Source organism: Lygodium microphyllum, chromosome 22, assembly GCF_053477565.2.
Source record: "Lygodium microphyllum isolate KBCC chromosome 22, Lygodium_microphyllum_v1.1.10, whole genome shotgun sequence".
NCBI lineage: Eukaryota > Viridiplantae > Streptophyta > Polypodiopsida > Schizaeales > Lygodiaceae > Lygodium > Lygodium microphyllum.
The window spans coordinates 33,651,754-33,660,558 of NC_141156.1; the positions used below are offsets into that span (position 1 = coordinate 33,651,754).

General features: G+C 45.9%; 1 pseudogene; it reads right to left on the bottom strand.

Annotated features, from left to right (window-relative positions):
- Window positions 1-1,730: 1,730 nt before the first annotated feature.
- On the bottom strand, window positions 1,731-8,805 carry LOC148017010 (cytochrome b561, DM13 and DOMON domain-containing protein At5g54830-like; annotated as a pseudogene).

An 8,805-nucleotide genomic window follows, 5' to 3' on the forward strand; every position in this document is an offset into this window, starting at 1 on the left:
GAGTTTGTGAATCTTATCAGAAATGATGCAGCCCTCCAAACAGTTTACAATTCTATGCCATTTAGTATCTGCATAAGAAAATATCCTGATCTTCGACAGTTTGTCATTACTGTAGTACACACCAGGTCCTCCTGTGCTTAATTCATGTTGCTGCTACCCATCTCATGTTCATGTCCTTCATATTTAATGTTGCAGGATTTCAATCCTATCAAAACATACACTGTCTATGACTAGTTCATAACTGCCTGGTCTCTACTTCTCACAACCAGGTCGCCATCTTGTGGTAAAGCAGTTTCAACCGTTACTGTGGACAGCTCTTCATATTACAACAGATTTAAATGTACACAAGTGGATGCCTACAAAATGGCAGTTACAGCAGACCCAATGTGCACAGCTAAATACTGACAAAAAGGTTACTCACAGTGTCTCTGAGAACTCACTTGTCCTCAGTCAAAAGCTCAGACTTTAGCTGGCATGCCTCAAAAGAACTTCACGCAAAAGGGTTCTTGTAAGCCTCCTTGTTTGCCTGAACAATGACATTGTCTAGAGCACCGGTTCCATGCTCCTAAATGTACTGCTCCAATGACTACGAGCTTGCGGGTTCAATAGCTCCAAGAATTTCCTTTGCAACTCACTCAAGCTCCTCTTGAATGTTGTTTCCTGCTTCAGGAGCTTCCCTCGTATCAGCCACTCATACACATGATGGGCTCCTCGAAAAGGGGGAAGTACTAGCCAGCATGCACATGACAGTTTCAATAAGTTCCAGAAAGGTAACCATGCAAAAACAGGGGCTGCCACAATCTCGACAAAGGTCAAGGAAGAGTACGGGATCCAGTATGTGAGCCACTGTTGATCATCCTCTATCGACTCACTTTCGATGACCTGGATTGATGCATACAAAGGATAGAGAAGCATCAGCAGGGGCCAGCAGTAGCCACGGGCGTACCTTCCAAGAGCCCCTCCCTAGACTGCATTACTTTCTCTTTTGCAGCAGCACTACATTTCAACTTGGTAGCCTTTGCAAATGTTGATGGCGTAGACAGTGAGTTGGATTGTCACATCAAATCTTTGATCTCCAACATCAACTGCTATTCTGCGAAGTGCAGCTTCTTATACTTCTAAGGCATCAACAGAGACGCCATCAATCGTTGTCAGGATGGAGACTACATAGGAGATTTGACTCTTCAATTGTGTCATGATTCGGCTCTTCAATTGCATCATGATTCAGCTCTTCAATTGCGGCACCTTCCTACAGTCATGTTTGCTGATGCCGTCGGCTTCATCTTCAGAGGTCGTCGTCATCACCTTCAGCGTTGTCTTCAGAGCTCTTCTTCGTCACTTCATCGTTGCTTCTCTCGGTTTCTCCTTCAGCTTCGTTCTATTTTTCCCCCTCTTGGTGTGGCCCAGGAATCCAATTCAGATGAACCATCTTTTTCTTCCTCTGCACCCTTGATTCCCTGCTCTCGTAAAAGCTCCTCCTTTTTCTGCCTGTTTTTTTCTCTTGCTTTTTCTCCCCTTCCGACTAGTAAAGCAGCCCCAAAATTGGATTTTCTCCCCACTAGAAAAGCTTCCTGAACTGGTCCAGTTTTCATACACCCTATATACACACGAGGCTTGGCTCTCTGTTTTGCTAAGGCTGACCCAAGCAGGCCAAGATTTACATGAACATCATCATCAACTTTGATGTAGAAATCTGCATCCCACATCCAGATGAGCCTTTTCCTTGATGTTCATTCGCTGCTATTGGCTGATTTTTTTTTTGAACGGAAAAATGCATTCAGAGGTTGCCAACAAGCAAGAATAATTACTGATAAGCCAAATTTCACGTGCCAAGAATGAAGATGGAAATCACGAAGCTCAGCTACAGCGAATAGCACACCTAGCAGCATCACTGCAACCCCTGAATACTATGAGTAAACGTGGATCTGGTACCAACCATCATCCTTTAGATGTTTCAGATACCTTGCAGCCAAGACTCCACCTAGAAATAGTAGAGCCCAGGCCAAAAACATGATGAATCCATGGACTGCCAATACAGGTCTTAACTCATGTTCTGCTTTCAGCTAACCCCTTCGTCAAATAGATAGACATGTACTTGCTGCTGCTCAATGAATGCATGTTCCTGTCTGTGAGCTGATCAGCTTTCCATTGTGTTCCCAAGGCCCATAGTACTTTGAGTGGAATCAATGGGTCTATGATGTTCTGTTAGATATGATCAATGCCCCACCCTCATTAGGTGCTACCAATGATCCATGGTGCTCAAAGTTGTAAGGCCCCCATTATGAGGAGAAGCCAAATGTGAGCCCGGACATTGGTTGAGTCCTGACTTGTATATCAGATGAGGTCTATGTGACCGGATGGCAAAAAGGTGACTGTTGTGGGTCTAATCTTTGGGTTAGATGGAGTGGTTAAGCTGGTAGCAACTCGAGGCACATTGCATTGAGTTGCGTGGTAAGGGAGTTAAAAGGGGCCCCTATTGTGGGGTCCGGGGGCCGCGGAAGCGGCCCCTGGCTGGGGGGTCCCAGGGGGGCCAGCGGCCCCCCTGGCGGGGGTCCGGGGGCAGCGCCCCCGGCCCGATGGTAAAGGGAATATTCCCTGGAATATTCCCTGGCCGACTAGTGGAGGCTCATATGGTAGGTCGGTCAGCAGGCCGACCTAACGACCTTCGCGGGCTATAAAAGCTAAACCCCTTCGCAGCCATCTTACACTCATCTTTCACCCAGTCAGAGTTGTTGTTCCAGCTAGCCTTAAGCTCTTCACCTATCTTCTATCTAGATCGCCATCTAAGCTTCACACAGTGGAAGCGCACGGGTGGACAGAGCCATCTTTGTATCAGTTGTTTGGAGTTAAAGAATTTTACTGATTCTCCTCTTATCTGTTGTGTACTCTCTATCTCTTTCTCAGATTCTGTTCGCTGCGCCGTGTAATATTTTACATGGTATCAGAGCCCAGGGGGCTCTAGAGATCGGAGAGAGTGCAAGAGGCAAAGGCTTCAACAGCAAAGAGAAACGATGTTGACTCCGGGAAGCAGTTCTGGCGCATCAGGAAGCGGTGCAGGAGGTGGTGCTGCTGTACCGGCTATTCAAACACTGAGGATTCGTCCACCAACCTTCAGCGAAGGCAAGTTAGATGGTACAAACTACACCTTGTGGAAGTTCAAAATTACTACTATCCTTGATTCTTATGAGCTTCTGGAGACTGTGCTGGGGACTGACGCAGAACCACAGCCTACCCCCGACCCATCAAATCCTAGTGTGATGATTCCTCCGAATGCAGATCTTCTACGAGCTTGGAAACGAAGGAATGCAGATGCATTGTGTGCCTTAGTTACAAGCTGTTCTGACAGTGTTTTGACTCTGATTCAGCATACAACCAAAGCGTCAGAGGCTTGGAATGTACTAAGGAGTCAGTATGAAACACGAAACCAAACAAGGATTCAAAACTTGGAGAATCAACTAGCAGCGGAGAAGTTTGCTGAAGGAGAGACGGTTGAAGCATTCATCACTCGGATTAAGAATCTGCGTGACCAGATGGCTGGCGCTGGGATACAAAAGACTAGCGAAGAGCTAGCTCGGAGGTGTCTTCGGATTTGTCCACAAAAGTTTGATGGACTAGTAACTGCCCTTAATACTCAGGTGAGACCTCAAGCTTTGACTTTTGAGGAGTTTTGTGCATTATTAATGGAGGAGGAGTTGAGGCTGAAAGCCCGAGAAGGAAGCAACAATGGAGATGCTGCATTCTCTGCCAATGCAAAAGGCAAAGGTGTTTCCTCCACCAAAAATGATGGTGACAAAAAGAAGAAGGGCGGCAAGAAGAAGTTTCAAGGAGAGTGCTTCTACTGTAAGAAGAAAGGACATGCAATTGCAGATTGTCGTGTCAAGAAGGCAGATGAAAAGAATGGTACCCTTAAAAGTAAAGGGAAAGAGACAGCCAATACGGCTGAAGCAGAGTTGGAATTATTCATGGCGACCATTGAGGAAGTGTGCTCCTCGGCGCAAGAAGAATCTACCACTGACTCTTGGGTGTTGGATAGTGGGGCCTCCCGTCACATGACCAACAAGAAAGGTCTATACAGTTCTATGCAGCCTCTACAAGAATCCATCACTGTGACGGTTGGAAATGATGCTAAATGCCCTGCTGCGGGCACAGGTACTATTTCTTTTGTTGCTGCAAATGGTGAAGTCAAAAAGCTTTCAAATGTGTTGTATGTTCCCGAAATCAGGAGAAATCTCTTATCAGTTGCTGCCATAACTGATCTTGGTCATGAAGTGAGGTTCAAGAAGACAGGTGCAGAAATTATTGATAGTGATGGCACAATTGTTGGCAAAGGAGAAAGAAGGAACAACCTGTATGAGCTAAGTGCTCTTACAGCCACCGCTGGAGTGGGCACAAGTAAGCTTTGGCATGAAAGGTTTGGACACATCGGATTTGCAGTATTGAAGGAGATGCAAAAGCAAGGTATGGTTGCTCACCTACCTACAATAACTGAATTGAAGGAACCATGTGAAGCTTGTATGATGGGCAAGCAACAGAGAAAGGCATTTCCACAAGAAAGCAAGAATAGAGCACATGCTCCTCTAGAGTTGGTGCATGCTGACTTGTGTGGTAAGATGCCTACACAGGCCTTGGGGGGATCTTCTTATTTTATGTTGATTGTCGACGACTACAGTAGGAAGATGTGGGTGTACTTCCTTCGTGATAAGGCTCAAGCTTTTGGTAAGTTTAAAGAATGGCTAATACTTGTTGAGAATGAAACAGGGAAAAGTGTGAAGAAATTTAGAACAGATGGTGGTGGTGAGTTCAACTCAAAGGAGTTTGAAGGCTTTTGCAAGAGCAAAGGTATCAAGCGTCAATTGACAACGCCTCACACACCTCAGCAGAATGGTGTTGTGGAACGCAGGAATCGTACCATTGTGGAGATGGCAAGATGCATGCTAAAGGGCAAGGGATTGCCTAACCATTTTTGGGCTGAAGCTGTTAATACTGCAGTCTACATTCTAAATCGGAGCTACACAAAGGCTCTCAAGGGAAAAACACCTCATGAGGCTTACACTGGTAAGAAACCATCTGTTTCACATTTCAGAATTTTTGGATGTGAATGTTATGCACATGTTCCAGATGAGAAGAGAAACAAGTTACAACCAAAAAGCAGAAAATGTATCTTCTTCGGTTATAGTGATGAGCAGAAGGCTTACAAGTTATATGACCAAGAGGCAAAGAAGATCATCGCGAGCCGTGATGTGGTGTTCAAGGAGGAGCCGCATACAGTGGAGGAGGAGAAGGCAAGGTCTTCCACTTTATCATCAAGCGAAGAAGTAGTCCACTATGAACCTGTCCCGAGAGCTATCCCTATCCTTAAGGAGGAGGAAGCATCATCTTCAGATGATGAGGAAAAAGTTCACCAACCTGACATCACCCCACCGGAAAAGCCATTGCCGTGCTGGGTGAAGCAGCTCTATGACCACAATAATCCTATGCCTGCATCTGTTGAGGAGAAGGCAGACGGACCAAGGAGGTCTCAGAGAATAGAGGAGCAAAGGAGGGCTTCTGCTCACATAGTCAACATGGCCTTGATGGTTGAGATTATGAGAGAAGTAAAGGAGCCAACTGACTTAGAAGAAGCACTTGCAGATCCATCATGGAAGGCTGCTATGCAGGCGGAGTATGACAGCATAATGAAGAATGACACTTGGGAGCTAGTGGATCGGCCAGCAAAGCGGAAGATTATTGGCACCAAGTGGATCTGGAAGGTAAAGTACAAGGCTGATGGTACCTTAGAAAAGTACAAAGCTAGACTGGTTGCCCAAGGATTTTCACAAGTTGAAGGGTTTGATTTTCAAGAGTCATTTGCCCCAACTGCCAGAATGACCACTATTCGCACGGTACTTGCAGTGGCTGCCCACAAGAAGTGGCCAGTGTACCAAATGGATGTTAAGTCAGCGTTCTTAAATGGTGACCTCAAGGAGGAGGTGTACGTGGCTCAGCCACCAGGGTTTGAGGCCCCCCATTCTGAGAACAAAGTGTGTAAACTGAAGAAGGCATTGTATGGGCTGAAACAAGCCCCCAGAGCATGGTACCAACGGATAGATAGGTTCTTTTTAAACCTAAACTTCAAAAGATGTGCCTCAGATGCTAACTTGTATGTTTACAGGGATGGTAAAAAGTCTGCAGTGATTGTCCTATATGTGGACGACCTTCTTATTACAGGTGACTATGAAGATATGATCAACCAAACTTGAAAGGCTTTGAGTTTTGAGTTTGAAATGACAGACTTGGGCTTGCTGCACTATTGTTTGGGGATTGAAGTCTGGCAAGAGCCAGGAAAGATCTTCATCTCTCAGAAGAAGTATGCATGGGAGATCTTGAAGGCATTTGGCATGACCGAGTGCAAGGAGATAGCTACACCTATGGAGGTGAATGTAAAGTTATCCGTTGAGGATACATCAGCACTAGCAGACATTGGGAGGTATAGGAGGTTGGTCGGCAGTCTAATCTACTTGTGTAACACCAGACCAGATATCAGTTTTGCTGTTGGTGTTTTGAGCAGGTTCTCAAACAAACCTCATGAGAGTCATTGGAAGGCTGGGATGCGGGTGCTCAGATACTTGAAGAAAACTCTTGACTATGGTATCACATACAGTTTCGGAACTTCTCTTGTGGGGAACTGTGACTCAGATTGGGCAGGAGACATTGATTCCAGGAAGTCAGTTTCTGGTTATTGTTTCTCTTTGGGTTCAGGAATTTTCTCTTGGATTAGTAAGAAGCAACCAACAGTGGCATTGTCTTCTACCGAAGCAGAGTACAAGGCAGCTTGTTTTGCTGCATGTGAGGCCGTATGGTTGAGAAGGATTCTATGGCATATGGGAGTGCAGGATGAAGAACCAACTGTGCTGAGATGTGACAATCAGAGTTGCATCGCCATTGCCAAAAATCCAGTGTTTCATGCACGCACCAAACATATAGAGATCCAGTATCACTATGTGCGTGATTTGATGGAGGATGGGATAGTGGAATTGGTCTACTGTCCAACAGAGGAGAATGGAGCAGATATCTTCACCAAAGCACTTACGAAGGATCTGCTTCAAGTTCATCTTCAGAGACTCGGCATTGGGCCGAGGAGATAGTTCACCTATGGGTGGACATTGAGGGGGGGTGTTAGATATGATCAATGCCCCACCCTCATTAGGTGCTACCAATGATCCATGGTGCTCAAAGTTGTAAGGCCCCCATTATGAGGAGAAGCCAAATGTGAGCCCGGACATTGGTTGAGTCCTGACTTGTATATCAGATGAGGTCTATGTGACCGGATGGCAAAAAGGTGACTGTTGTGGGTCTAATCTTTGGGTTAGATGGAGTGGTTAAGCTGGTAGCAACTCGAGGCACATTGCATTGAGTTGCGTGGTAAGGGAGTTAAAAGGGGCCCCTATTGTGGGGTCCGGGGGCCGCGGAAGCGGCCCCTGGCTGGGGGGTCCCAGGGGGGCCAGCGGCCCCCCTGGCGGGGGTCTGGGGGCAGCGCCCCCGGCCCGATGGTAAAGGGAATATTCCCTGGAATATTCCCTGGCCGACTAGTGGAGGCTCATATGGTAGGTCGGTCAGCAGGCCGACCTAACGACCTTCGCGGGCTATAAAAGCTAAACCCCTTCGCAGCCATCTCACACTCATCTTTCACCCAGTCAGAGTTGTTGTTCCAGCTAGCCTTAAGCTCTTCACCTATCTTCTGTCTAGATCGCCATCTAAGCTTCACACAGTGGAAGCGCACGGGTGGACAGAGCCATCTTTGTATCAGTTGTTTGGAGTTAAAGAATTTTACTGATTCTCCTCTTATCTGTTGTGTACTCTCTATCTCTTTCTCAGATTCTGTTCGCTGCGCCGTGTAATATTTTACAGTTCCTACATTCTGAACGTCCACTACAATCAGGGTCTATTGGCCTGCTGAATTGAAATGTCAGCACACCATTTTGCTGCATACATGTGACATCCGTTAGATTTTCTTTCGTGGGATGAATGCTAGATGGTTCTTTACCATCTATCCAGTATGTAGAGACATGGCAAACATCCGTTTCCAACCAACCCACATATGCAAATGTATTTACCATTTTTTTCTCCAAATCCTATCGCAACATAACCACTTTTCTTCTGTGCTTGTACTGCAAATGAGATCCCTGAGTCTGTCAATATCCAGAACAAGGCTACCATGTGATCAGCAAGAAAAGCACTACTGTTATACATATCAGCTAAGCCCCCATCTACAACCTGGACCTTCCAGCTCATCTTCTTATGAAAGTAGGACTGATAAAAGACCTCATTAGGCGTCAGACGATCAGGCTGCCACTTTAGTTCATATGGGCTTGCAGGTACTCCATGTGCATTTGGTCCTCCTGCAAATAGAGTTGCATTTGCAACAGATGGACCTCCAACAGGGTCACTGGTGATGCAAAAAGCTACATCATGTCCTGCTTGGATGGAGAATGTAAGTGGTACTCCTCTTTCAACTTTCAGCACAGGAGCCTCAATCTTGTTAAGATATAAAACTTTGTCAGGATTAGGAGGATTTGGATAATGGATCGCCCTTTTTGAGCTTCAAAGTTGCTTCCACTAGTCTGTTCTTTAGTGAAATCCATGTTCAACATATCTCAAATCTTTCATGCACATAAAAGCTTTCAAGGCACAAGCAATACTGACAATATCTGGACAGACACCCTCTAATCGCATGTGATGATAAAAAGCAAGTGCCTTGACAAATGGTCCATGTTCTGCATATCCTATCATAAGTGTCGTCCAGGATACGACATCTTGATCTGACAT